This window comes from Colobus angolensis, unplaced genomic scaffold (assembly GCF_000951035.1).
Source record: "Colobus angolensis palliatus isolate OR3802 unplaced genomic scaffold, Cang.pa_1.0 Scaffold57, whole genome shotgun sequence".
In the NCBI taxonomy this organism is placed as follows: Eukaryota; Metazoa; Chordata; class Mammalia; order Primates; family Cercopithecidae; genus Colobus; species Colobus angolensis.
In genome coordinates this window covers 6,980,131-6,988,255 of record NW_012119265.1, presented here as the reverse complement: position 1 = coordinate 6,988,255, position 8,125 = coordinate 6,980,131, and the positions used below count along the sequence as shown (strand labels likewise).

The following is an 8,125-nucleotide window of genomic DNA, read 5'->3' as shown; positions in this document are numbered from 1 at the left end:
GTTGTAAGGTAAGAGAAGTGAAAGAAAAAGGCCATGGAAGATCCTCCTTGACTATCACCAGTTTCACCTGGGGTTGATTTCCTCTGGCTGGATAGGTGCTTTAAGCTGCTCCTCCCTAAACTAGGTGAATGGTTAAAGGTGACCACTTTTCTTAGGGTGCATCTTTGGGTTCTTCAGAGATCATGGTAGGAACATCAGACTATAATTCTCTTTTATTTTTCCAATAAAGGTCTTTTATTGCATCATTAATATATCACAAATAGGTTTTAGGAATTATCTGGCATCTAGTTTCTGTTGGTAGACAACTCTTGGGTCTTATTCGTCAGCCTGCTGAACTGTTTGTTTTCAGAAATATAGATACAATCCAAAAATACTCTGAAATTCTTGTTTTTAACTGTTGTGGCTTGCCAAATAAAAGCAGCTGAATGTGAAACAAGCTCAGTGTTATTTCCTTCAAGGATTAACTCACCTTTCTGGTCGTGAGATACCGAACAAGCAACACCTGACCTCATCCAAACCCATTGGATGTATTTTTCACCCAATAAATTTTAGATGTCAAAAAGAGACTCATTCTCCTGATAACAACTTTGTTGGGGAATTGAGCATACACAGAGCTCGCCTCGTAATGGAACCCAGTGTAACCCCCTTGATCATGTTCTGTGCGTGACTACAAAGAGTGTGAATGACAGCCAGTTCCTATTTTCCTACCATTTGTCAGCCGAGCCTTTTCTTTTTCTTTCCAAGAAGACTGAGTTCTACACTTAGATTGTGATTGAAGTCCCTCTGCAGGGTTCCTCTGGAGCTCTTCACAATAACTGTTCATCTCTTTCAGAGTGATGTCAACATTCATTACTGAGAATGACCTTCATTCTTGCTATAGACATGGCAAAAAAAAAAAAAAAAAAATCATACCATGATTCTCTTAACATGAGTAATGCATTTCCCTCTGGCTGTTTTATTTCTTCCTTCAGCCCCAGGGAATTTAATGGTTCAATCCCTGTTTGGGTTCACGTCACCCCTCTAGGCAGTCCTCTTGGGCTGATTTTATTTATTTATTTACACCAGATCTTAATCTGTTGCCCAAGCTGGAGGGCAGTGGCATGATCACAGCTCACTGCAGCCTCAACCCCCCAGGCTCAGGCGATCCACCTGCCTCAGCATCCACGGTAGTGGGGACCACAGGCATACACTGCCAAACCCAGTTACTTTTTAAATCATTTTGTAGAGATGGGGTGAGGGTGGGGGGAGGCGGGTCTCCCTATGTTGCCTAAGCTGGTCTCGAACTCCTGGCCTCAAACGATCCCCCAACCTCAGCCTCCTAATGTGCTGAGATTACAGGCGTGAGCCACTGTGCCGTGCCATTGGGCAGATTTTAAATGTCTCTAGCAGGGCTGCCTCCCACATTGCCCACTTCTGGTCCAAGAAAAAAACTCGCACCTATTCTTGCATCTTCCCCTCCCCCTCGGTGGGATGTGTGGCAAATTCCTAAGCTGCATAGATGCTGTCACTCTCTCTACCCTACTGCTTCAGGGGAATGGCCACAGCATCCCATCTTTAGATTCCTGAGACAACAGTCCAGTGGGTCCTCAAACTCCTGGGGCACAAGCTCTCCAAGTGGTCTTCTTGCTGCTCCTTCCACTGGGCTCCATCAAACTGGCCACCACAAGCCAACCCTCCTCCAAGAAATTCTCTCTACTACCCAGCAGCAGCCTTTTCTGTGTTTGAGGTGGGTGTCGGACTTCTGGTCTTCATCATGCCCTTTGTAGGCCCCTGTTAGTTTTCTAGCAACTCACTTTGGAATGGAGGCATGCCTACCATCTATTGCCTGGGACTTTGACTGGGAAAGAGTTAATCTTATCTACCTGTGACAGAAAGATTCATTTATTCCACAGTAAACACCTGGGCCCTCCTAGCCATTATCAGTGCAGCTGCCATACCCAACCTGAGTCCCAGAATGGCTTGCTGCACTGCCTGCACCCTGTGGGCTGAATGTTGGGAATTCACTTGGACCAAAGGAAACAAGAAAAAAATCACAGCAAAATTCATTTTCTTTGGGAACAAAGTTCACTTTCTTGGCCTTTCTCAAACAGACTCCAAGAGATACCTGAGTTGCCTTAAGAGGCTCACAAACCCAACATTCACACAAGCCGACCCCTATCTCATCCCTGAAATAGACACATAAAAGGGCTCCCCCAGCTGCTCCTCTCTGAGGCCTCCACCACTTGTTTTGATGACTTTTAGTTTGAACTACTCTGTACCAATTAAAAGTCACAGCCAATAACCCGGGCCAATCTTGGCCACTGAGTGCCAGCCATTCTGGTTTAACTTTTATGGAAAGAAGACCTCTGAGGCCAGGTGAGCTTTAATTACACCTCTTTTGTTAATTCAGAGTTTCATGTTATGCCAAGAAAGCATTAGCCTCATACCTTGTTTATACTAGAGAGGAATGAAGGGGGCAAAATTGCTCCTTTTCCCTTATTTCCAAATCACTCTTTTCTTAATAGGTTAAAGTTAACTTCTTATAAAACCTTCACAATAAAACATCATGCTTAAAAAAAGAGAGCCTCAGGTTCTTGGCACTGAGCATTGCCAGCACTTCACGGTTAGATTTTTCCTCTTAGCTAGCTGTTCTTTTCCTTTCAGCAGGAATGCTTTCTGGTTTTTATAGCTAAATGGGATGAGAGAAGCAAAACAGCAAGAGGTATTCATGTAGTCATGTTACATTAAATTTCTCTAACATACAGTTCCATTAGAGTTTCTTTCTTACTTACAGAATACCATTGTGTATACATTAGGATTTCAGTCCTCCAAAGCAGGCCTGCTTACAAGAAATAGGAGATTAAAGAACTGATGTCTCTATAGAAAGAGAAATAACATGTCAATTGTGTTTATTTGTTGGGTTACATGATTTATGCTTTCTCATGTGAAGATGGAACAAAGAAAAGGAGACACGTGACTTTGTTTAGATAATTCCCAAGGAAAGTTGGAGTCCCTCCTCCATGAAAAGGGTTGCCTTTCATTTAAAATATAAAGGGTACTGACGGCTTCTGGGGAAGAAAAAAGATTTCTTGTCTAATAAATGAATTCAAGATGCACCTAATTTAGTCTCCAGAGGAGGAGGATATTTAACATTCTAAGGGAAAAAGAAAAAAAAAGTGGAATGAAGGAAGACTCCCATAAAACAGGAAATTTAAGGGCCCTTTCATGAAACTTTATGTTCATATAGATGTGAAAAGGAACAATGTAATCTGAGTTTAAAGTATCCATTTAAAATTCTTTGGTTATCCAGGACACATTTCAGCCCCACTCCACTTCTCTATATCTTAATTAATTCTCATCCTAGGTGGATAATTAAATAAAACAATAATACTGGGCAAAAGCTTTAGAAAACTCTAACATGAAAAAAGAAAATATGTTAATAAAGTTTCCAGATAGATGTTCTCTTATCTTGTTTTCCTATTGGAAAAATAGGTGGCAAAGAAGGGCCAATTCTAACTCTACTTATGTAATTTGTGATTTCACAAGGCTAGAAATTAGTGCATGCAATTAGCATTAATGAGTATCAAAAAAAACCCTTCTGTGTATTAACAGACTACGGCCTTGCACTAGATGTTCACTTTTTCTTTAAAATCATCATCACTGCTTCATAGAAAGTTGTATTTTAAAAGAGAAAATCCAGATATAAATGTGTAGCAAGAAAAAGGAAAACTAACTAAAACCAAAACTATGTTTATTGACTGTGCTTCAGAAGAGAAAAATCTCAACACACACACACACACACACACACACACACATATACACATACACACACACGCTTTCTCTGTGGATTAATGTGAATGCAATAATCATGCAACGATACAATGATGTGCTTTCTAAAACTCTATTAGGGGACAACTTGTCATCTTTAGCGCTTGGAAAATGGGAACCACATTCCATCACCCCCACATAAGCCCTTCTGTGGACAGTCTCCTGCCCTAACCCACAGGACTTTAATTCAGCCACAGAATGAGGCTGTCAGTTCATTGGGAACTATATGCCCCTCTTGTTATTGGGAAGTTTAAAGTCCCTGAAACTTGATGTATGTTCATCTTAAAAGCAAGAGCTTTGTTTATAACATATAATGACAAAAGAATCTTAGTTTAATGCCAAGAACCAGATTATTGCCTCAAAAAATTACCTCCCAAAGGAGAAAGATTCTTATTAAAAGGGGAAGATTTCAAAGTCACTTTAGAACTGTACCTCTGGGTGTTATTTTCAGGTACCATAAAGCATTTGAATTCAGCTGCTTTTTGATCCAAGTAAAACACTTCTAAAGATAAGTGAGGTTTGTTTCCTGAGTTGAGGATATCTTTAAGTGACAGATGCAAGACAATAAAAGGCCTTTGTCAGGCGCATATAAACTGGAACGACGACAAACAAATTTCAAGACTGTTGAGAGATTGAGAAACCTCACAGACACCTCGCATTTAACACATTCTCAATGGACTTCAGACTTCCTGGCTGTTCCTGAACTATTTCCTGTGAAGTAAGACATCATATATCAGTGTCAAAATGCACTTCAGCTGATACTTTCCACAGCTCTCAGACAAGTCCTCAACAATCCAGCATACATGAGAACCAGCCTGTGAAAGAGGAGGAAATTTTACCATGTGAATGATCTCACCATTGTCCAGTTGTGCATATGCATTCATTCATTTGTTCATTCAAGAAACATGTGAGGCTTCTTGTCCTCTAGTAATGGTTTCCAATCCCAGCTAACCATCAGAATCACCTGCGCCCTCCCACCAGCTGTTGGTTTGGTGGGTATGGAGTGGGGCCTGTGTATCTTTTTTTTTTTTCGAGATGGAGTCTCACTGTGTTGCCCAGGCTGGAGTGCAGTGGTACAATCTCGACTCACTGTGACCTCCACTTCCCAGGTTCAAGCGATTCTCCTGTCTCAGCCTCCCGAGTAGCTGGGATTACAGATGCACACCATCATGCCCGGCTAATTTTTGTATTTTTAGTAGAGCCGGGGTTTCATCATGTTGGTCAGGCTGGTATCAAACTCCTGACCTCATGATCTGCCCACCTCAGCCTCCCAAAGTGCTGGAATTACAGGCGTGAGCCACCGTGCCCAGCTGGTGCCTGTGCATCTTAGTTTGTAAATGGTCCACAGCCAGATTTGGAACCACTCCTTTTGTATTTCATGATCTCATTGATGAGAGGTTTACAAGCAGTGGGAGACCATCTTTATTCTCTAAATTCTTGAGCTACCTCTTCATCGTGACATCCTATTCTGCTCCTCTCTTGTTACTGAGTTTCCAGGCCTTCTCAGGCCGGGGCCAGTGGTGGAAAGATTGGTGATGGACAGAGGAAACAGAAGAAAGGAGAAGAATGTTTAAAAATGAAAACGTGATTCTCTTTCTCTTACCATTTTACTGCTGCTTCTATTCCAGCTGCCAGGAATGGTGAGATTCCTTATGCCAGACTATCCCTCCTGCCAGTAACAATTATAAGCTCTGGACAAAATATAAAAACCAGTTGTTTGAAGGCACTGGAGAATGACCAAAAGCAAGCAGAAACTGAGAATATTTATACTTTGAAAGGAGGAATACAGTTGGTGAGACCCACATTTATCCAGGGCACTTCCCATTGCCCGTGTGCATGGAGGACACACTCATGCAGTAGTGACAGTGTTGCTGGGCTTGGAGGTCACAAGCATCCAGAGCTCCCAGAAAGGCTGAAAATTGAGCAGGAAAATCACATAAAGAAGGCAGCTACAGATGGGGGGATCCCCAATATCTGCATGCAGACTGTCTCAAATTCTTAGCTACTATGTGAACTGCACATGTGCTGGTGGAAATCCAGGGAACCCACTGCAAAGCAACACCTGGAAGCCTGAAAGAGATGTCAACAGTTGGCTGATACTGGAAGGACAGAGTTTAGGATTCATGTCCTTCCAATCTAGAGGGGCTTGGTAAACAACTTGAATATTCCACTGAAACCTTAGGACTGTAGCTTAAGAATAAGGACCACATCCAAAGGCTAAGAACTGTGCTTATTTATGCTGACCTACTAAGATTCAGATTGATCCTTACAAACTCCTGTCTAAATCACCCAAGACTTACTCAAACCTAAAGAGATATCAGGGGCCAATCCCATTCTATTGTTGTTGTTGTTGTTAAGAACAAGGACTACTTCTACTTGTACCAGTCCTTGCAATGCTCAGATTTCTGATTAATAAACCTAATGGGAAAGACTATAGATTTGTTTAAAAACTCAGAGCAATCAATAGAATTATGATTCTTAGATTCCCAGTGTTTCCTACCCAAATACTATCTTGTCTTCCATCCCCTCCATGAGTCAATGTTTTATGGCAGTACATAAACATGCAGCTTTATTTTAGTAACCAAAAGTTAAAGAGGATCAGTGCTTGCTTGTTTCTTATGCAAAAATCATCAGACTTGAGGACCTATAAAATCACCTTCATATTTTTCTCAATGTCTAAGTAAATGATCTTAAGGATCTAAATACTCCATGAAGATCCACCCTTATACAACAATTTATTGCTGTGTTCTCCTGCTATAAGACTTCAATTATTTCTTAATGAAATTGGCAGAAAAGGGGCATAAAATGTCAACTGAAAAGTTACAACTCTACCTGAAAATTTCTAACTACATAATTTCAAAAGATCTACAAAATTTGAAATGAAATGATTTTGGTTATGATTGGTCTGTAGGCAGATACTCTCTGTTATCCTCCAGAATGAAAACTATTTCATTTTATCTAAGCTCCCAAAATCAAAGACAATTAAGATTTTCAGGGCCTGGCGCAGTGGATTGCCACTGTAATCTCAGCACTTTGGGAGGCCAAAGCAGGTGAGTGACTTGAGGGCAGGAATTTGAGACCAGCCTGGCCAACATGGTGAAACGCTGTCTCTACTGAAAATACAAAAAATTAGCTGGGCATTGTGGCACGCACCTGTAGTCCCAGCTCCTCAGGAGGCTGAGGTGGGAGAATCGCTTGAACGTGAGAGGTGGAGGTTTTAGTGAACCGAGATCACACCACTGCACTCCAGCCTGGGCAACAGAGCAAACCTTGTCTCAAAAAAAAAAAAAATTCTCAAGATTGCCCTTATAAGAGCTTCCTAAGACAAGATTACAGACTCCCTCGCATGGGATGAAAAGGCAGAAAAAGTCTACCCCTCTCTGAAGGTCTCCCCCAGCAACTCTATACTTTGTATATCCCTAACTGTGCCAAACAGAGGAAAGACAAAGCTGCCTAATAAGAGCATTAATTCGGCTAAGAGAAGCTTCACACCAGTAATGTATTGGCTCTCTGCAGAAATCTCTCGGTCTGGTGGCTACAATGTACTCTCCCTGCCTACACGGGCAGGGGCAGCAGCTCAGTGGTCACAGCTCCTGCAGCAGGTTGACTAGCGCTTACTGCTGCACCAGCTCTTTGCATTCCACATGCTGTGCAGTCCCTGCTACTTCTAGGCAGCACTCAGCATTTCTCTGTCAGCTGCTTCACTGATGGTGAAATCCTTCTACTATCCACCTCACAACTGCACATCATTCAGATTTTAATCCCACCACTGACTCCCTCTTCTATATAAGGAGGAATCCGTGACTGTTTGTGGTACCTGGGAGATTAAGAATGCCTAGCTCCTACTAAACACATGCCTACCCTATTACCCAGAAATGCCTCCAAAACAAATCAGCCCATCTGTCTACTAAAATAAATGTACAACAATATTCATAGCAGATTTATAACAGAAAGTGGTAAGACCCCAAATGTCCATCAACAGTAGAATGAATTAATGAATTGTGGTATAGTCACACAATGGAATGCCACATAGCCGTAAAAAACAACAAACTGGCTGAGTGCGGCGGCTCACGCCTGTAATTCCAGCACTTTGGGAGGCCAAGGCAGGCGGATCACCTGAGGTCGGGAGTTTGAGAACAGCCTGACCAACATAGACAAACCCCATCTCTACTAAAAATACAAAAGTAGCCGGGTGTGGTGTGCATGCCTGTAATCCCAGCTACCCAGGAGACTGAGGCAGGAGAATCGCTTGAATCCAGGAGGCGGAGGTTGCGGTGAGCCAAGATCAAGCCATTGCACTCCAGCCTGGGCAACAAGA

At 42.2% G+C, this 8,125-nt stretch overlaps 1 pseudogene; it reads right to left on the bottom strand.

Annotated features, from left to right (window-relative positions):
- Positions 1-315: 315 nt before the first annotated feature.
- On the bottom strand, positions 316-2,781 carry LOC105526086 (annotated as a pseudogene).
- Positions 2,782-8,125: the final 5,344 nt, after the last annotated feature.